This window comes from Capra hircus, chromosome 26, assembly GCF_001704415.2.
Source record: "Capra hircus breed San Clemente chromosome 26, ASM170441v1, whole genome shotgun sequence".
NCBI lineage: Eukaryota > Metazoa > Chordata > Mammalia > Artiodactyla > Bovidae > Capra > Capra hircus.
Window position 1 is genome coordinate 42,980,110 of NC_030833.1, and position 22,158 is coordinate 43,002,267.

Genomic DNA, 22,158 nt, shown 5'->3' on the forward strand with positions numbered 1-22,158 from the left:
TTTTGTTCTGAGGAAGCTGTTTATTTTCAGCATTTTTCTAAGTGATAATAATTTCACTAAAGAGGCTAGGAAAAGAGCAACATAGACTAAAAGAAATCTGAAGGAATTAAACATTAAATTAATAAAACAAAAATTTGTAAATAAATACATGTAAGAGCTGATTGAAGAGATGGTAAATTAGCACATCTCTGACAGTCTTGACAAGATGAAGAAAACTGTTTTAAAAACAAGGAAAAAAATGAATATAACCACAGATCAAGAGACTTTTAAAGAGAATGTTTTTATCAATAAATTGAAAATATGCAGTAGTCAATTACCTGGGAAACTAAATTTTTAAAACTGCTTCAAGGGTAAGTTAAAAATTTGAATATACCAATGACTATAAACTGTCATTGAAAAAAACTGTCATTGAAAAAAAAGATTGTATTCTTCCCAAATAACACAGATCCAAGTGGCTTTATCAGGCAGGTTTTATAAACTTCGTATGTGTCTGTGCATCCTCATTCGTGTCCGACTCTGCGACACCATGGACTGTAGCCCACCCGGCTCCTCTATTCATGGAATTTCCTAGGCAAGAATACTGGAGTGGGTTGCCATTTCCTACCGCAGGGGATCTTCCCAACCCAGGGATCAAACCTATGTCTCTTGTATCTCCTGCATTAGCAGGTGGATTCTTTACCACTGTGCCACCTGCTTTAAACTTTAAGTTTTCTTAAATGAGTTTTACAGACTCATTTATGAAATATATATTATTATAGAAAGATTTTGAAGCATAGAGTAATAACAGAAAACGTGAAATTTGACAGATTTAGCATATCTCTTATGCAAAGCCAAATATATCACAAAACAGAAAACTATAGACCAATATCACAAGTATAGATATGAACTGCATACAGCAAATTATCAAAAGATTAATATACAATAAACATGGGTTTATTACAAGACTACAAGATTATTCAGCATCAGGGATTCTATTAGTTTAACTCATTTCATTGATTTAAAGAAGAAAAAATATGAACGTCCCAGTAAATGTAAATTCAAAACACACTATTGGTTCAAAAAAAGGAAAAAACTCTTAGTTAGTAATAGAATAGTAATTCTTAAATTAATAGAGTATCTATCAGAGACATTCAGCAAACATTATACTAAATAGTGAAATGCTGCAATAATTCATTCTCAGTAAAAAGAAGTAAATCAACTATATAAAACTATTAGAACTAATAAAGAATACTACAAAGACAGTTATAAAAATGTTCCATACTTAAGCAGAAAGAAACAAATGAGTATCTAAAAAATATAAATAAAAAATTTTAAATAACAGTAAACAATGTGAAATATCCAAAATCCATATGAAGAAAACATGAAATTCTACTGAAAGATCTAAAAGCCTTGGTAAATGGAGGTCTTATTATAAAGATTAATTCTTCTAAAATTAAACCAGTGTAATACCAATTTAAATTCCAATAAATTATTTTGAAATTTGACAAACTGACTCTAAGTTCATCTGGCAAGAAAAATGGCAACATATATCACAGTGTGTATTGAAAGTGTAAAGTTACTTGGAGCTAGCCCAATCAGAAGTTAAAACAGGCAATGGTGATCATCTGGTAATGCATAGAAATATTGAATTACCATGTTTTGTACATAGAATTAACATAGTGTTATAGATCAATTATACTTCAAAAAATAATTAAAATAGGCACAGGAATAAACAAATAGATTAATGGCATGTTAAAGAAAAAACTAGCCCCATAGTTATGTTTGTATTGGAACTGCCAATAGTGTAATCATAGGGAGATCATAGACAATTTGAGACAAAGATGAAGTTGGCATACCATCTCACAGCATATACCTGGATTCTAAGTGGAAAAGAAATAACCTTTATAAACACTGTATAACTGCTAGAAGAAAGTATGGGAGAACATTTTTATAATCTTGCAATGTGGAAAGTCTTCCTAACTAAGCATATTGATAGCCAGAAATGAAAAGACTAATAGATGTGAGTAAGTAAAAATTACAATTATCTGTAATGGCAAAATAAAGCTAAGAAGCCACAATCTAGAAGAAAATGATTGCTACTTACATAATATAAAGAAAATTCATATCTGTAATATACAAAGAGTACTTAAAACCTCGATTTCCTCCTCCTCTTTCTCCTCTTGCCTTCTGGTGCTCTGATATCAAGTCTGGAAAATCAGCCTCTGGTCCCCTAGATATGCCATTGCCCCACTGCAGGACCTCTGGTTTGCTGGCAGCTGTGTTTTAGAAAAATCTATCTTCAGCAAGGCAGAAGCAGTTGCTACTCCATGATCAAGGTCAGGAGGGGTGACCTCATCCAAGGTAAGGAGCAGCAGCTGTGCTTTGCTGGAGCAGCCGTGAAGAGATACCCCACTTCCACGGAAAGAGAAACCCAAGTGAGATGGTAGGTGTTGCGAGAGGGCATCAGAGGGCAGACACACTGAAACCATAATTACAGAAAACTAGCCAATCTGATCACATGGACCACAGCCTTGTCTAACTCACTGAGACTAAGCCATGCTGTGTGGGGCCACCCAAGATGGGCGGGTCATGGTGGAGAGGTCTAACAGAATGTGGTCCACTGGAGAAGGAAATGGCAAACCACTTCAGTATTCTTGCCTTGAGAACCCCATGAACAGTATGAAAAGGCAAAATGATAGGATACTGAAAGAGAATCTCCCCCAGCTTGGGAGGTACCCAGCATGCTACAGGAGATCAGTGGAGAAATAACTCCAGAAAGAATGAAGGGATGGAGCCAAAGCAAAAACAATACCCAGTTGTGGATGTGATTGGTGACAGAAGCAAGGTCCAATGCTGTAAAGAGCAATATTGCATAGGAACCTGGAATGTCAGGTCCATGAATCAAGGCAAATTGGAAGTGGTCAAACAAGAGATGGCAAGGGTGAACGTCGACATTCTAGGAATCAGCGAACCAAAATGGACTGGAATGGGTGATTTTAACTCAGATGACCATTATATCTACTACTGCAGGCAGGAATCCCTTAGAAGAAATGGAGTAGCCATTATGGTAAACAAAAGAGTCTGAAATGCAGTACTTGGATGCAATCTCAAAAACGACAGAATGATCTCTGTTCATTTCCAAGGCAAACCTTTCAATATCACGGTGATCCAAGCCTATACCCCTACCAGTAAGGCTGAAGAAGCTGAAGTTGATGGGTTCTATGAAGACCTACAAGACCTTTTAGAACTAACACCCAAAAAAGATGTCCTTTTCATTCTAGGGGACTGGAATGCAAAAGTAGGAAGTCAAGAAACACCTGGAGCAACAGGCAAATTTGGCCTTGGAATACGGAATGAAGCAGGGCAAAGGCTAATAGAGTTTTGCCAAGAGAACGCACTGGTCATAGCAAACACCCACTTCCAACAACACAAGAGAAGACTCTACACATGGACATCACCAGATGGTCAACACCGAAATCAGATTGACTCTATTCTTTGCAGCCAAAGATGGAGAAGCTCTAGACAGTCAGCAAAAACAAGACCGGAAGCTGACTGTGGCTCAGATCATGAACTCCTTATTGCCAAATTCAGACTTAAATTGAAGAAAGTGGGGAAAACCACTAGACCATTCAGGTATGACCTAAATCAAATCCCTTATGATTATACAGTGGAAGTGAGAAATAGATTTAAGGGACTTGATCTGATAGACAGAGTTCCCGATGAACTATGGAATGAGGTTCATGACATTGTACAGGAGACAGGGATCAAGACCATCCCCATGGAAAAGAAATACAAAAAAGCAAAATGGCTGTCTGAGGAGGACTTACAAATAGCTGAAAAAAAGAAGAGAAGTGAAAAGCAAAGGAGAAAAGGAAAGATATTCCCATTTGAATGCAGATTTCCCAAGAATAGCAAGGAGAAATAAGAAAGCCTTCCTCAGCTATCAATGCAAAGAAATGGAGGAAAACAACAGAATGGGGAAGACTAGAGATCTCTTCTAGAAAATTAGAGATACCAAGGAAAGATTCATGCAAAGATGGGCTCGATAAAGGACAGAAATGGTATGGACATGACAGAAATGGTATGGACATAACAGAAGTAGAAGATATTAAGAAGAGATGGCAAGAATACACAGAAGAACTGTACAAAAAAGATCTTCACGACCCAGTTAATCACGATGGTGTGGTCACTCAGCTAGAGCCAGACATCCTGGAATGTGAAGTCAAGTGGGCCTTAGAAAGCATCACTGTAAACAAAGCTAGTCGAGGTGATGGAATCCCAGTTGAGCTATTTCAAATCCTGAAAGATGATGCTGTGAAAGTGCTGCACTCAATATGCCAGCAAATTTGGAAAACTCAGCAGCGGCCACAGGACTGGAAAAGGTCCATTTTCATTCCAATCCCAAAGAAAGGCAATGCCAAAGAATGCTCAAACTACCACACAATTGCACTCATCTCACATGCTAGTAAAGTAATGCTCAAAATTCTCCAAGCCAGGCTTCAGCAGTACGTGAACCGTGAACTTCCAGATGTTCAAGCTGGTTTCAGAAAAGGCAGAGGAACCAGAGATCAAGTTGCCAACATCTGCTGGATCATTGAAAAAGCAAGAGAGTTCCAGAAAAACATCTATTCCTGCTTTATTGGCTATGCCAAAGCCTTTGACTCTGGATCACAACAAACTGTGGAAAATTCTGAAAGAGATGGGAATACCAGACCACCTGACCTGCCTCTTGAGAAACCTATATGCAGGTCAGGAAGCAACAGAACTGGACATGGAACAACAGACTGGTTCCAAATCGGAAAAGGAGTACGTCAAGGTTGTGTATTGTCCCCCTGCTCATTTAGCTTATATGCAGAGTACATCATGAGAAACGCTGGGCTGGAAGAAGCACAAGCTGGAATCAAGATTGCCGGGAGAAATATCAATAACCTCAGATATGCAGATGACACCACCCTTATGGCAGAAAGTGAAGAGGAACTAAAAAGCCTCTTGATGAAAGTGAAAGAAGAGAGCAAAAAAGTTGGCTTAAAGCTCAACATTCAGAAAACTAAGATCAAGGCATCTGGTCCCATCACTTCATGGCAAATAGACGGGGAAACAGTGGAAACTGTCAGACTTTATTTCTGGGGGCTCCAAATGGAAAGTTATGACCAACCTAGATAGCATATTAAAAAGCAGAAATATTAGTTTGCTAACAAAGGTCTGTCTAGTCAAGGCTATGGTTTTTCCAGTGGTCATGTATGGATGTGAGAGTTGGACTGTGAAGAAAGCTGAGTGCCAAAAATAGATGCTTTTGAAGTGTGGTGTTGGAGAAGACTCTTGAGAGTCCCTTGGACTGCAAGGAGATCCAACCAGTCCATCCTAAAGTAGATCAGTCCTGGGTTTTCATTGGAAGGAATGATGCTGAAGCTGAAACTCCAGTACTTTGACTACCTCATGCGAAGAGTTGACTCACTGGAAAAAACCCTGATGCTGGGAGGGATTGAGGGCAGGAGAAGAAAGGGACAACAGAGGATTAGATGGCTGGATGGCATCACCAACTCGATGTACATGAGTTTGGGTAAACTCTGGCAGTTGGTGATGGACAGGGAGGCCTGGCGTGCTGCGATTCATGGGGTCACAAAGAGTCAGACATGACTGAGTGACTGAACTGACTTAAAATCAATAGAAAAGAGACTCACAAATAAGTGGGCAAAGAGCAAAGGACGCAAGCAGTCAATTCACAGAAAAAAGTAGTTTATAAATTTAATTAAATGTTATTTATGTTTAATGACAGAAAAGACAAATCAAAATGAAGATAATTGGTTCTGCCTTTTGTGGCATTTAGTCTTTAAGTCGTGTTTGGGACCCTGTGGATTGTACCCCACTAGGCTCCTCTATCCATGGGATTTCCCCAGGCAAGAATACTGGAGTGGGTTGCCATTTCAATCTCCAGAGGATCTTCCCAACCCAGGGATCGAACCTGGGTCTCCTGCATTGACAGGCGGATTCTTTACCACTGAGCCACCAGGAAAGCCTTTTTGCCTTTTATGGGGCAGAATTTAAAATTTCAAATAATACAAATAATAATATACATAGCTGACATTAACTGAATAATTACTATTGGCTATGTTCTAAAAGTTTAATATATAATTTAGTTCAGTTCAGTTCAGTCACTCAGTCATGTCCGACTCTTTGTGACCCCATGAATCGCAGCACGCCAGGCCTCCCTGTCCATCACCATCTCCCGGAGTTCACTCAGACTCACGTCCATCGAGTCCATGATGCCATCCAGCCATCTCATCCTCTGTCGTCCCCTTCTTCTCCTGCCCCCAATCCCTCCCAGCATCCATATTAAAACTCAGTGGGGTAGGTATTATTCCTATGATATAGATAATAAACCAAGTAAGGTTAATGAGGCCAAGGTTACTTGATAATAAGTGGAAGAACTATGACCTGAATCTGCGCTTCCCTGGTGACTTGGATGGTAAAGAATTCACCTACAATGTGGGAGACCTGAGTTCAGTCCGTGGGGTGGGAAGATCCCCTGGAGGAGGGCATGGAAACCCACTCCAGTAGCCTTGCCTGGAGAATCACCATGGACAGAGGAGCTGGCGAGCTACAGTTCATGAGGTTGCAAAGAGTCGGACATGATTGAGGGACTAAGCCCAGCTATGACTTGAATCTAAGTAGCCTGGGCCTAGCATCTGTGCTCTTAATTACTAAATTTGAGTTCTCACCTACTTTGGCCACATGATATGAAGAGATGACTCATTGGGAAAGACCCCGATGCTGGGAAAAATTGAGGGCTAGAGGATAAGGGGATGACAGAGGATGAGATGATTGGATGGTGTCATTGGCTCAGTGAACATGATTTTAAGCAAACTCCAGGAGGTAGTGAAGGACAGGCTCGCCTGGCGTGCTGCAGTCCATGGGGTTGCAGAGTCAGACATGATTTAGTAACTAAACATCAGCAACATCTCAGAAATATTAGGCAAGTTGTGACAGGGAGAAGAGTGAGATTATATCTCCTAGCCTCCCTTAGAGTGTGAAAACCATGATACCGTGATATAACTGATGAAGCTGGTACTGTGAGTCTATGTTCTCTTCCACAGGGACAACGTTATGGATCATTTAAAGCAATATGGGAAGTTAGTCTCTTTGCTTGAATGAAATGAGCTATTGTTCTAATTTTTAAACAGTGCTGTGGATGGACAGTCTGATGGTTCAGGTGGCTGCTTTAAGAAGCTAACACCTGCTGGACATAATCCAGAAAGGACACATGGTCCTTACCAGCCCTCTGTTACGTTCTTGGTCATACGTCACTCAAACATCACTCTTTGACAAAGTGTGGAGTCTTCACAGGTTACCAAGTCATGTATCATTTGACAGGATCTGACTGGAATTTCATGTTCATTTCTATTCCTGTATTTAAACTAAAGCATTATTTGTTTCTCATTTTATCTTTAGCTTTTCTGGATTGTAGAAAGTCAGAGAGGAGGGCGTCAGCTATGGACCAGGTATCTGAGGCAGTCGTGCAGTAGTGGGTAACCGAAGCCACAGGTACTTCTAATGGGCACCAAACACAACTATTTCGGTAACAGAGTCTTCTCTCTTTCTCTGTCTGTCTCCCTCCTCCTCCCTCCTTTCCTTCCTCCTTTAAACATCCATTTAACTACTGTTTTCCTTCTCCTTTCTCTTACTGCCTTCCACTCTTTAATCCTGTACTTTATTCTCTCTCCTGCTCCTTTGGTGGCAATGGCTAAAGAAATTGCTGATTCCATCCAGAAGGTATACCATATTCTTAAGACAAGTTACTAACGGTTATAGAGAAGCAATGCTGACAGACACCATTTCTAAATAAATGGCTATTTTTGCAAAGATGTATAGGACCAGCTGATACTTTGATTACTGTTTGTTGATGTTTAAATCCATACACCATCCTACTTGGAGTCATTCCGAGTCCTAAATAGAGTGACTTGAAATAGCAAATCCTAAGATACCAGGAAAATTACACTACAGTAAAAATATCTATAGAGAAAAATAAAACTGTACCAGGGAAAAAATACTGTTGGGGCTACCAACTAAGAATATATCAGAAAAAAAAGCAGCAGAAATATAATAGACAAATGATTGGATTGCAGTTTGTATACACTTCTTTGTGTATATACTTACACCTGGACTAAATTAGAGCATTATGAACATTGGGTGATGAGAAAGCATGTCTCTTCAACTTTTGTTTTAATAATTAAAAATCAGGAATCACAACGGTCTCTTTTGGAAAGACAAGACTAGCTAAACTCTTCGGAAAGGTAAGCACATTCATCTGGTCCACAGGTCATTATTACTGCAAAGCAGTCCTGACATCTGGAAATCCTTCTTGTTTTGTTTGAGGAAAAAGTCATTTCAAATAGTCAACATTTTTATTTTCACTTTAAACGTCTGTTTAAAACTGCAAAATTTATGGTCCAGTAGAAACACCTGCTATTTAGCATATTCTCATTAAGTGGATATTACAGAGGTACATTTTATCTTCTTCAAAAGATATTTATCATTTATTTGCTTCAAATGCCCTTTAAACATCAATGAAGAGCCTTTAAACCCCTGGAATTTAGCTTGAAACTATAAATTATATGAGGAAGACAGGAGAGGAAGTGTTAACCTATACGTGTCTTGTCAAATTAGGACTTTGAGATTTAACTGCAAATGTTCCGAATTTTAGCAGAAACTATGGAGAAAGAACAGATTCCCTACCTGGCCTCACGGCATATTCACCTGCATTTGGGAGTCATCCTTACCACCTCTAGAGGAATTGTTATTCAACTGGTCTGGAATGGAACCCAGGATAGTCTAAAATGGTATGGTCTGAAGCCTACTTAGGTGATAATATGCAACCAAGTTAAGAACTTCTGAATTAAACTCTAGTCTCTATTTGTTAAATGTCAAACAAAATGCAATACAGAGAGTAATTTATTCCACCTGCCAAATCTTGGGGATATACACATTTTAAAAAATTACTAAAAAATTCTATAAAAGAAAGGCAGAGACTAGTTTACAGGAGAAAGAAAATAATTCAAAATTGCTTTAATATCTGTCCTGTCTACATTCCCATTACTTTCAATGAGTAGATGTTTTCATAATTGCCATCATTTATAAATAATGCTCTTGAAATATCAAAAACCTCCACATTCTTCCCAGAGTCTGACATAGGTGATTTGTATCCAAATCCATTTCCATGAGAACCAGCCAATAAGATATTCGTATTACCACTGTATGCGTAAAACTCTGGGTCATGGCTCTATATATGGAGAGGAGGCAAAAGCTGTGAGGTAGAGAAAGGATAGGGGTGAGAAACCAGGATGGCTTTTAGAAGAGAGAGGAGCAGTTGTAGAAAGTAGTTGAGTCAAGTGAACAGTGAAGCAACTTAGCAGGTCTATGAATCCCTGCAGGTGAAGTCCTTAAGGCCTCTTCACCCAGAACAATCTCCAGGATAGGCTCCTCACGGAGTCTGGGTCTTGATTTTTTGTTGTTGTTGTTCACTATACATATGTATCCATACTTGTTGCTTTTCTTACTCCTATCGCCATCCTTCACCCTGTCTTCCATTACTAGACTTTGCCAAACTAGAAAGAAATTTCACTGCTTACTACCCCTAGTTACTGTCTACCACTGCTAGATCAATCTTTCTAAAATATCCCTTGTAATATTCTTCATTGGTCTCATCACTGACTATGAAGAAATAGTCCGGTCCCTTAGCCTGAAATCCAACATCCACCATGATCTGGTCCTCACTCTGCTTTCCCAACTATCTTTCAGTGCATATCTAGAGCTATTCTGTGCTCAAGCCCATCAGATCTCCCAGATACATCAGTGACTTCTTACTTCTTAGGTTTCTTTGTACTTGTTTCCCATTTTCTGTGTGCCTGGAGTCCCCACCCTTACTTTCACACTTTCCCTGGCTGAGATGAATTTATGCCTGTACCGTCAGGTTGTGTGTGGCTGTACCTATATAAGAATGCACAACCACACATGTGTGGCTATGAATATGTATATATACACAGGAGTGAATAAACTGGTGACCAGTGTTGATGGCACAACATCACACAGAAAGTTTCCTTTCAAAGCTGGTTCTGACACCACCACCACCCCCCCCCCCAATTACAAATCCTCCAGCCTCTGCTTAACTTGCGTAGGAATATCAGAAACTCTGAACTAGAGATCCTTATAAATGATCTGTACTTGACAACATCAAAGATTGATGATTAAGTTTTTTAATCCAAAAAAGACATTGAAAAATTTTAACGACAGACAGAAATTGTGCATGTATTGGAGGAGAGAGTGGGTAATAGAGAGGAAATGGAGATTCTTAAGACAGCATAGGCACTTTTATTCTTTTAGGGTTATATTTTGATGGTTAATTTTATGTATCAACTTGACTGGGTCATAGAGTGCCCAGACATTTGGCCAAGCATTATTCTGGGTGTGTCTTTGAGGACGTTTCTGGATGAGACAGATGTTTGAATCTGTAGACTGAGTTGAGCAGATTGCTCTTCTCATGTGGGTGGGCCTCACCTAATCAACTGAAGACCTGAATAGAATCAAGGCTAAATAAAGGGAATTCTGCCCAGCCTGAGTGCTTGAGTTGGGACAGCAGTCTTTTCCTACATTCAAAGTTGAACTGAAACATTGGCTTTTCTTGGGTCTCTAGGCCTCTGGCTTCCAGATAGAAATTACATGTTGGCTGTCCTGGATCTCCAGATTGCCAGCTTCAGACTTATGAGCCTCCATAATGAGATGAGCTAGTTCTTTATAATAAACCTCTTTATCTATTGACAGATAAACATATTTATATATATCTTATAGATACCAGGACATTGACAACACTAAAACCATGTGCATGTATGTATTAGCCTATTAGGATTCCAATTGGAATATTGGTTCTGTTTCTCTGGAGAACTCTGGCTAACATATATGCATACATGGTTTTGGTGGTGTTATTGTCCTGGTACATGTAACATCAGGGTAACAGCCATCATCAGATGCCTATCATGTTACCCTCACTCAATAATAATGTTCAACTCTGATCCTATGCCTGACTTTCTCAAAGATCCCTGGGAAAGAGAACTGGCAGAGTTAAGAAATTCCAGAGTCACATAACTTAACAAGAACAGAATCTCCTTGCAGTTTAGCTCAGTTGCTCAGTCATGTCCAACTCTTTGTGTGTCAAAGTCACTCTTTGAGATCCCGTGGACTGCAGCATGCCAAGCTTTCCTGTCCATCTCCAACTTCTGGAGCTTGCTCAAACTCATAGTCTTTGAGTCGGTGATGCCATCCAACCATCTCATCCTCTATCATCCCCTTCTCCTGCCTTCAATCTTTCCCAGCACCAGGGTCTTTTCCAATGAGTCAGATCTTCGCAACAGGTGACCAAAGTATTGGAGCTTCAGCTTCAACATTAGTCCTTCCAATGAATATTCAGGACTGACTGATTTCCTTTAGGATTGACTGGTTGGATCTCCTTGCAATCCAAGCGACCCTCAAGAGTCTTCTCCAACACCACAGATCAAAAGCATCAATTCATACACCCAGGAATTGAACCCAGATCTCCTGCATTGCAGGCAAACTATTTACCAGCTGAGCTACCGGAGAAGCCCTGAATTTCCTTGCATGTATGTTTAATTTCTAAGTTGACTTAGAAATTGGTAAAGTGGCAATCAGCATACAATGTAGATAGCCCTCAGCTTAAAGGCAGATGCTTGCCCAGTAGTCCTGGGACCAATATTGCTGTGGCAGATTTCAGAGATCTGACCAGCTGGTGAGGTCTGGTGTTATCGTGTGTCTTTATTTTTGTTGAGATTGTCCTTTTGAACTCATTTGCTGCATCTGGTATCCTCAGACCAATTTGGAAAGAATAAGTTGAAAACTCAATTCTCAACCAAAGCTGCCAATCACTGACTAATGGGATGCATTCAATCCTGAAGAGAATCTTACAAAATCAGCTATCTAAAGCTCTGCACTACAGTGACCCTGAGGCAGTCTGACGCTTGCAGTAAAGGACAACCTTATGTTTCCCTTTAGAAAGCAGCCAATACAGTATACTAACATGTATATATGGAATTTAGAAAGATGGTAATAATAACCCTGTATGCGAGATAGCAAAAGAGACACAGATATATAGAACAGACTTTTGGACTCTCTGGGAGAGGGAGAGGGTAGGATGATTTGGGAGAATGGCATTGAAACATGTATACTATCGTGTAAGATACGAATCACCAGTCTAGATTCGATACAGGATACAGGATGCTTGGGGCTGGTGCACTGGGATGACCCGGAGAGATGGTATGGAGAGAGAGGTGGGAGAAGGGTTCAGGATTGGGAATTCATATACACCCGTGGCGGATTCATGTCAATGTATGGCAAAACCAATACAGCATTGTAAAGTAAAATTTAAAAAAAAATAAAAAATAAATAAAAAGCAGCTTATATAAATTCTGACTTTATTCTAACTTACATGTATTGGTGTAAAATTCCCTCATTAAATTGTTGTCTCCTTATTTCTAATCAGCCATCGTGTTCTGATATTTAGCTTTCTTTTGAATTCCCACTGCCATTAATTTTCATTTTTGCAACCCTTATCTAATATCTAGATCACGGTTACAATTCAACCTCTAGTTTTTCTAACTTTAATGCCATCTGTATAACACTGGTTAATTTTCTTAAATATTTTTTTAATATTGCTCTTCTATTAACATAATTCCTATGGCCTCATGTAACTATCAATGTCAATTTTTCTATATTGTTACCTATCAAACATCTCTAATACTTCATATTAAGTTGTACTCCATATTAATTTCCAGCATATACCTTTCCTCACTCAGGCCAATTGAAGGATGGCTAGGAGTTACGTGAAGGGAGAAGATGAGAAAGGAACTGTAGGGGACAGGACATAAGTGAAATAATATGGATGGTTGAGAAGTTGAGTATGATTAGAATGTTGAGTATAATTTGGGGCGGGTTTTCTTGCGGTGTGTCTTTGAGGATGTTTCTGGATGATATGAATGCTTGAATCTGTAGACTGAGTAAAGCAGATTGCTCTTCCTAATGTGAGTATGCCTCATCTAATCACCTGAGGGCCTGAACAGAATAGGGGAAGGGAATGAGAGTGACAGATGAGGCTGGTAAGGCAGGCAAGAATTAAAGCAGTCTATCTATTGGCATAATAGAGCATTCTTGTTGTAGTATGAAGTCACTGAGATCACCCTGGAAGAATTCTAGGGCCCTGTGTACTTTAGAAAGAGAACTCTTGAGTTTTCTTGCACACATGGGTGCCTTGTTGCTCAGTCGTGTCCAACTCTTTGTGACCCCATGGACTGTGGCCTGGCAGGCTCCTCTGTCCATGGAATTTTCCAGGCAAGAACACTGGAGTGGGTTGCCATTTTCTACTCTAGGGGATCTTCCTAAGTGAGTAAAGTGAAGTCACTCAGTCATGTCCGACTCTTTGTGACGCCGTGGACTGTAGCCTACCAGGCTCCTCCGTCCATGGGATTCTCCAGGCAAGAATACTGGAGTGGGTTGCCATTTCCTTCTCTAGGGGATCTTCCCGACCCAGGGATCAGACTCGTCTCCTGCATTACAGGCAGATGCTTTAACCCCTGAGCCACCAGGGAAGCTAACCAGGGATCAAACCCACATTGACTGCGTCTCCTGCATGGCAGGGAGATTCTTTACCCACTGAACCATCAGGGAAGCCTGATGCATTATCTTAAGGATAGTTTCAAGGCAGAAAGACTAGTTTAGAGACAGATGGGGAAAAGGGGGCAGAACTATAGTTGAGGAATAAATGTAGCATGAAGAGAAGGAGGGCCCTAAACTCCCCAAGGATATACTCTCATCTTCTTAGCCTTCAGCCTCATTCTTAGTTGTCACTTCATACATATTTGCTGAACCGAATGGAAATTTTATATAACCTCTCTGACTATTCCAGACTTTGAGCTCTTTAACTTTCTTGTTTCACCACATGATATTGGAATATAGACTATTTGGCTCTGTGTTGTTCATTATTGGTTCGTAAGTCTAAGGGTGTCACAGTCATGAACAAAAACCTATGGGATCACAAATTCATACTGGCTTAGGTTCAGATGTTGAGTTCCATCCCTTAAGAACTTTGCAAACTTGGTTTAAGTTATTTAACCAAGTCCCAGTTTATTAATTTCAAAATGGGGCATGATGATGCCTGCCTTGTGGGGTTGTTATAGTGATCCAACGTACTGGATGAGTGCACAGCCTGGTACATGGCACTCACTAGTGTTTTCCTTTACCTATTCTAACCTCTTATCCTTCTTCCCCAACTAGGTGGCTGTTTTATTCAATAAACAGTATTATGCAACTGTTATGCATATATATAACACTTTTAGGTTTGGAAATTAAATAGGATACTTTTCTTGCCTTTCAAAAACTCCTGATTTTGTAAATAATACTCATTTCAAACAAAGTAAGAGGCCTTGAAGAAGGGAGTGATTAATTATCCCAGAGCTACTGTGGGAGCTTTGGAGAATCCTTCATGGGTTCCTTGATTTTAGGGACAAATGTACAATATATCTTTGTACCCAACGCAACATCTAGAAGAATGGTGAACTCAACAAAGTCTCAGTAAATCAATTCCCAGTGGGTACATTAACATTAGAATCTCCCTGGTGCCCTTTCCTCTTGCCGCTTCCCTTAAAATGAACACCGACACCAACCCCCTCTGTGGCAGTGCTGATGCCCCAAAGCTCCTCCACACACAATTCCTCTTCAGGTGTCTGTTATCATGCCTGTGCAGGGGAATGATTTGGGGGCAGTTTATATTAGCTCATGCATGTTTTTTTGCTGTGCTAATGACCATCATTCAGCAATCTGCACCTTTAAAAGTGCCTTTGAATATTTTGATAATTGTTGATGTTGTATTAACTATGAAAATAATAGAACCTGAGAGGTTTGTTCTCTGGGGTGATTTCAGATCAGATTTTTAGGCTTCTGCCCTTGGTAATTACCCAGGTCCCTTTAAATCACTCTATCCCGACTTTATTAGGAGGCCCTGCCTGTGATAGAGAACGTCTCTGTCTTGGAAAAGATACCACAGAGTCAGGGAGAAAATTGCTCCCCATTTACAGAGCAAGCCAGTCGTGGGGATAGATAATTTCTAAGCCACTGACTTCCACGCTAAAACAGTTTCTACATGTTGACTTCATAGCCTGTCTCTCTCCTAACCATTTTCTTAGTAAAGCATTGTGTAATCAACACAGAAATGAGATGAGAATTACCGCTGTAATAGCTGAGGTTTGTGTACACTTACTTGGCATTGTTCTGAGAACTTCATGTGTAATTTCTGATCCATTCTCTAAGCAACCCTGATTTTACAGCAGAGGAAACAAGCACAGAGAAATTACCTTGCTAAAAGTCACAAGGATAGTAAGTGGTGGAGCTAGGATTTGAGCCCAGGCCTTCTGGGTCCAGAGCCCTCTGCTTTAACATTGGAATCATCTTCCTCTTGGCCATGCCAACACCATGAATCAGCTTTCTTGTTTTCATCAGAATTGTGGGAATACTTTGAAATCTTGAATTATTATTATTGGAAGTATTAAACTGAGTTATTATTATAGTAAATATTTGATTTTATGTCTTATTTTGAAAGGCAAATAAAAATGAGAGTTTGTAGACACTATAAGATTTTCTCTTATCTTTATTCTCCTCTGGGACCACATAATGGCATTCTCTGATTGATTTCAATGTAAGTAAATGCACTTGTATTAAATAACTGTTTTGAAATGAGGGAGAGATGGAGGAATTAGTGTCTGGTAGGCATAATGCTCAAATTACTTTAATAATAAATCAAACTTGTTTAATAAGTAAATTCTTTCTCAAAAATCAAATACCATTCAAATCCCTTGTCTTCTGATTAGCCATGACACTTCCACCCTGAGCCATATCTCCTCAAATCTTCTCTTCCCCACCATTGAAACTGACTTGTCCTAAGTCCTCTTTCCATAAGACTTTACCAGTCTGTTGACTATGCTGGGTGATTTTAGTCTTCCCTGGCGGCTCAGATTAGGTAAAGAATCTGCCTCCAGTGCAGGAGACCCACATTCAGTCCCTGAAAGATCTTCTGGAGAAGGGAATGGCTACTCACTCCAGTATGCTTGCCTGCAGAATCCCATGGACAGAGGAGCCTGGTGGGCTACAGTCCATGGGGTTGCAAAGAGTCGGACATGACTGAGCGACTAACACTTTACCAGGCTGGTAACTATGCTCAATGGTTTTAGGCTACAGTGTTCCTGAATGTTAACACCTCAAAGTGCCCTGATCACTCTCACTCTATATCCCAACTAATTTGTATCTTAAAAAGGAACTTCTGGAAACATACTCTTTTTAAGCTAAATGAAAAACTCTCTTGAGGCTGGTGGAACTGCTATTTGGGTGCATCTGGGTCTCCATTTAAAGCTCCAAATTAGGTCAGTTTAAATATGGGATTCCCTTAGCATTCATAGACCCAATTATCCTTTCCCTGGGGAGAAGGGTGTGCCCTCTAGGTGGGAGGTGCTATGTCCTCTTCAGACACTAAGAGAATTCTAGTGTAAGGCAGCCAAGTCCTTCAGGACAATTACTGTATATTTCTAGAGATATCGCCACTGTATTCCTGGCCCATGCCTGCATGTATTTCCACTGTGATCTGGGCCTTGCTGTCTCTTCATTCACAACATGGGTCTCCTTTGACTGAGTCTCTGCTGCGTCATCTGTGAATCTGAGCAGAGTGGGGAGAGGAAGACTCTGAATGGAGGGAATATTTCTCATAATGGTGAAGTCCTATTACTCTTTCTCGTAGAATGTGTATAGAGAATCCGGCTGAATTAGAAATGCTATCCAGCGGGTGGTGGTCCAGTGGAAAGGACCTGCCTGAGGACTGGAGTCCTGCATATGGGTTCTCTCCCTCTAATAAAATTGTCTTTTATCCTTGGGACACTCACTCAGCTTTTTCTCTGTTAAATAAAGGACCTCAAAGTTTTCTTCTAACTCCAAGACTCGAGGCTTCTCAGTGTTCCATTTTTACTCTTTTTACGTTGTCTCTGTGCCAGACTGCTGGAGTTCACTCCTGTTTCTACCACTGATTAACTGGGGGGTCTTGGGCAAGGTTTTCCTTGTCTCTGAGGCCTCCCCTCTTGTTTGAAAACGGGGTGTTGCATTGGTACCCATTCCAGAGGATTCCAGAGGGTTAAACGAGTTTATCTGTGTGTTTGGCATATGGCATAAGCTATGTCAGGATATAAGAACTGTTATTAATATCATTGCTCTCATCCTTGTTATCATGGGGTGTCAAATGGTTGGTAGTAAATGCCTAAACTGTGAGGCAGCATTAGGGTTCTTCAGGACAGAAGGCTGAAAAGCAGATTCATGAACTGAGCCTTTGTATGTGCCCACACAGTCTCCTCCGTGGTATCAGATTCTGATTTCTGGCTTCCACTGCAAGGAAGCAGAGGTTTTAGGCTAACAAGTCACATCACTTCATGCAGAAGGCCCCAGCTGAGCACTAAATAGAAACCTAAGAGACAAGCTGGATAGAAGTATACTAAAGGTGAGTTAATAGGAATGAAAATCGGTTGTGTGTATACCTAATACCCTGACAGTGCTCTGGCAGTTTTTCAGGAGATGTTACAGATTTGTCCCTTTGCTTCCCTCACCATGTTCATTGCAGCATCTGCACCGGTTTAAATCTTTTCAGGATTGTTTTCTTCTGGGACCTGCATGGAACTGATTCTCCCCTCACCTTCCATGGGGTTCCTTATGCCTTCTCTTCACAGTTTCATCAAACTTCTTAATTCATTCATAGACAAATCAGTTAATGCCCAGAATAGTAGGTGAAGGCTCCCAACATAGTCTGCGTTTTTGCTACGTAAACAGAGCTGGGGTTATAAACTCTAGGTGAGAGATCATTCAATGATGAATAATGACAATAACCTTGAAGAAACTAAGATTACTAAGTTGACTATGAAGACAGTTTCTTTAAAAAATCTAAATTCTTCTGTATTCAATGCTAGAATAGTCTATAGAAATAAGGTATCATAGCTGTTAATTTTGCTATGTGTCGATAAACCTCATATTCTTGAGTCAATTCAGCATTCCAAAAAATGGTGGCATTTTAACTGCTGTAGGAATAAAAGGCATTATTATGTCATTGAAGGAAGAAATATTTTTTATAGAATTGCAAACCAGTTTGCTCACTTAGTCATTCTATGTGACCGAATTGCCATATGCTGATTCTCCCTAGCCATATTATTGACTGGAGCAGAACCCTGTATATAATCTTGCAAACTAGAGGGAGTTCTCTTAATTCTTCTTCTTACTTCCCTCTTAATATTAGCAGGGGTGAATCTGGAAAATACTTTCCATATGATTGTTAACACCCACAAATATAAAATTCCGCATATCTATCCAAATAAGGAAAAAAAAAAAACCCAAGCTTAGTTTATACATCTTTAAAAGAAAATAAAATTAGAGAGCTTAAGAAACGAGCATATTTTAGTCAAGACAACCATTTTTATAAAGGGAAATATTTTAATTTTGGATTCGGATCCATCAAAACTATTCACCACAAAATGTCAATCTTTAAATTAAAAATGTAAAATAGTTTTTAAAGCTGACCACCTAGTTGGATAAGGTTTAATGGGATAAAATGAAAAGCTGCTGATTGAGTCAGCAGTAAATATTTGTCAATTACTGCCTGGGCTTCACCTTATCAGGCCAAGGAGCAGATGGGCCTTAGGGTTCTGTATAGAAGGTCACTGCGGCCTGCCGCTCCTTTCCCCAGCTGCTTCCCTGGGGGAGTTGGGACTGTGAGGACTGCACTTTGGAGGAGCCTGGTTACTGTTTCCATGAATAAGATAAAATGGTGTTTATCCTCTGTGGATCAATACCATCTTGTTTGAACTTATTGAGTCATTTAGAGACACAGAAGGTAATGAAAACCATTGTGCAACAGTACCCAGCGGAGTACCCAGTGTCCTGAGGGATGACAATATTTTAAAAGACAGTTATCAAAACAGATTTGTGACATCAACTGGCTGTATGATGAAACGAACACACGCTGTGACAGGATGTCCCGTGGGTTTCAGCAGAAAAGGCTTTGGGTTCTTAACTAAGAGTCTTCTTGAGAAACATTCTCTACAATAAAAATGATCTAGGATGCTTATTTTTTGGAATAAAAGAAAATGATAAATTCTCTTATTTTCTGAACAAATAGGAGTTCCCTTTGTGACTCATCAAAACTTCATTTTTTATGTTCAGTGTTTGATGTAAATAATATTAGCCTTGTTTTGACAAAGAGGAGCTAATGGGGAAGTTTGGAAAGTTTTAAGAAACTCTGGAAAGCTTTAGGAAACTATTGGAGGTTTATACTGATAGGGAAATGGACAGGGAAGAGAGTTTTGCTGAATTTTTGAATTCACATTGCTGAGGACTATGCTTAATTAGTTTTGCTTTATCATCTCCTGTGATCTTTATTTAATTCTGCAGGACAGATTTAACCCCCATTTTATATTTGAAGGGGCTTCCCTGGTGGCTCAGATGGTAAAAAATCCATCTGCAATATGGGAGACCTGGGTTCAATCCCTGGGTTGGGAAGATCCCCTGGAGAAGGGAATGGCAACCCACTCCAGTATTCTTGCCTAGAGAATTCCATGGACAGAGGGGCCTGGCAGGCTACAGTCCATGGGGTGGCAAAGTGTCAGACATGACTGAGCAACTTTCACTTCACTTTTACATTTGAAGAATCCTAGATTCAGAGTTGAATATCATGCCTAAGGTCACAAACCTAAGGAATTTGGGAACAGGAATTCCAGCCCATTCAGTAACTTATTCATGCCTCAGTTGTAAAATGTTATAATAGTATCTAACATATATGGCTATTCTAAGAATAGCTTGCGGTAAATGCATGAAAAGTACTTAGACGTGCACTTGGCCATATGCTTAATAAATGTCTGTTAGCGTTATTATTTGGAGAAGGCAATGGCACCCCACTCCAGCACTCTTGCCTGGAAAATCCCATGGACGGAGGAGCCTGGTGGGCCGCAGTCCATGGGGTCGCTAAGAGTCAGACACAACTGAGCGACTTCACTTTCACTTTTCACTTTCATGCATTGGAGAAGGAAATAGCAACCCACTCCAGTGTTCTTGCCTGGAGAATCCCAGGGACGGGAGAGCCTGGTGGGCTGCCATCTATGGAGTCGCACAGAGTTGGACACGACTGAAGCGACTTAGCAGCAGCAGCAGCAGCAGCAGCAGCATTATTATTACTCATGTAGTAACAAGACCTGCTTTAATTGTCTGCCATTTCCTCAACTTACTTAACAACACAGTCTCCCTTTGGAAACCACATGTATTAACATCCACTGAATACAGTGTAGGGAAGGTTACATTTGAAATGACAGAAAACCAACTTGGTATTAGCCCAGGTGAACATAATAACCAAATATTCAGTGTTTTTATATCCACTATGTAACTTTAGGTTTATCCATAATAACTAATTTCTTTTTTCTTTTTTTTGGACAACCATCTTTCCCCTTCCCTTACAGTTGATAAATAATAAACTGAAACCATAAAGTGTGAGAATTTTCTCAAATGTAGAGTATCCATACTATTCCAGAAAATATGGTCCTTAAAAACGAACCTGTAAATCATATATTTATTACCTATATTTAGCAGAGGAATGCTTCAGTGCTTTAAAATAAGTGATTTCACTTGTATTTCTTAACCTATGCCCTATGGTATGCATCTCAGCACATATAATAAAGAATTTTTCAGGCCAGGCCACCACATCTTTGATGTTGCTAAATTATAGCAAGAGTTAAATTTGCCAACACACGTCTTACAAAACACTAATCCTGCCCAATGCAAACTAATGCTCTGTTAGCCATCTTCTTGAAGACACACAGTACACAGCTGAACAGTCCAAAAAACTTATTTGACTTGGAACACACTTCTTTACCATTCTCCCTGGAACTTATTCTGGCAATTATAGAACAAAACTATTTCAATTAGAATATTTAAGAGATTTCTGGGAGGAATGAGATATTCCTGGTAAGTGCCCTGATTGATTTCCTTTTTGAGATAGAATACCATCATAGTCTGATTGTGAATCATCTTTTCGGAGTGAACAGAATGATCACGTGAAATATATACACTGCAGCACAGCTGCCCAAACCATCCTGAAAGGAAACGATCTAAGAATTAAGCCATCTGAAGGTAGAGATTTAATACACTCAAGACCAAAAATTTTCCATGACTGTTTTTGTTTCGTTTTCCTGTGGTTTTGGTGGTGGTGCAGGATAAAGGAGGAAAGGGAGGGAGATAAATGACTATGTAAAATCTAAAGTATGGTGGAAATCGTGACCCCCACAGAGAAGGCAGAATCTGTCAGTGATGTTAATACCATGTCTCTTGTTAATTACACTTTAATGCTTCCCCAGATCCGAGGACCAGAACAGACAGTCAACCACAACTCTCCCGGCTGTCTGGCTATTGCTAAATACATTTCTCAGAAACGTTAGCCTGACTCTTGAACCTGGTGTGATAAATCTACATTATTTTTCTACCCTCAGAAATTGATTAAATCAAAGAACAAAAGCCGGCTGTTGTCTCATTTTGAGATTATATGATCATTCTAATATTTTCTTTTGTTTTCAGATGGCTTTATCAGTATAAAAGCAAACTAGAAATATCCCTGAATTCAGCTGTCTTGTGGAAGCGCGTGAAAGCTGTTTCACTGCGTTCCCACTGATCCACACAGCACAGTTTCACAGAGTTGAAATAGAAAAATCGAAACACATGGACCATACCTGAGTGATTTCAGAGATCCCCACCCGGAAAAGGTTTCCTTGATTATGGCGAATTCAACGTGTCACTCTTGTTATGCTCTAATCATCATATCAAACTCCAAAGGTTCAGTGGCTTTAGGTTTGGTTTACAATTCCTGGGAGTTAAACTTTAACTCACCCTGTCTCTTGCATCCATGCAGCCCTTTGACCAGATAATTGGGTCACTACAATCCAAGCAGAATCTACAAAATTACTGTTGTCATTTGTTTACCATATTAAAATGAATTTTGTATTAAAAATCATTGAGGTGAATATTATTTTGATGTGTTTTAAGTGACATATTTTAAAAAGTAGA

General features: G+C 39.8%; 1 protein-coding gene across 3 annotated transcripts in view; it reads right to left on the reverse strand.

Annotated features, from left to right (window-relative positions):
* A1CF (APOBEC1 complementation factor) overlaps positions 1-21,906 on the reverse strand; it is a 91,366-nt gene extending 69,460 nt beyond the window's left edge. For 2 of the 3 annotated variants that reach the window (XM_018041642.1, XM_018041641.1), the window contains exon 1: positions 21,825-21,906. The gene's annotated coding sequence lies outside the window, so the exon portion shown is untranslated. The remainder of the gene's footprint in view (positions 1-21,824) is intronic. The other variant, XM_018041644.1, reaches the window with a different exon arrangement.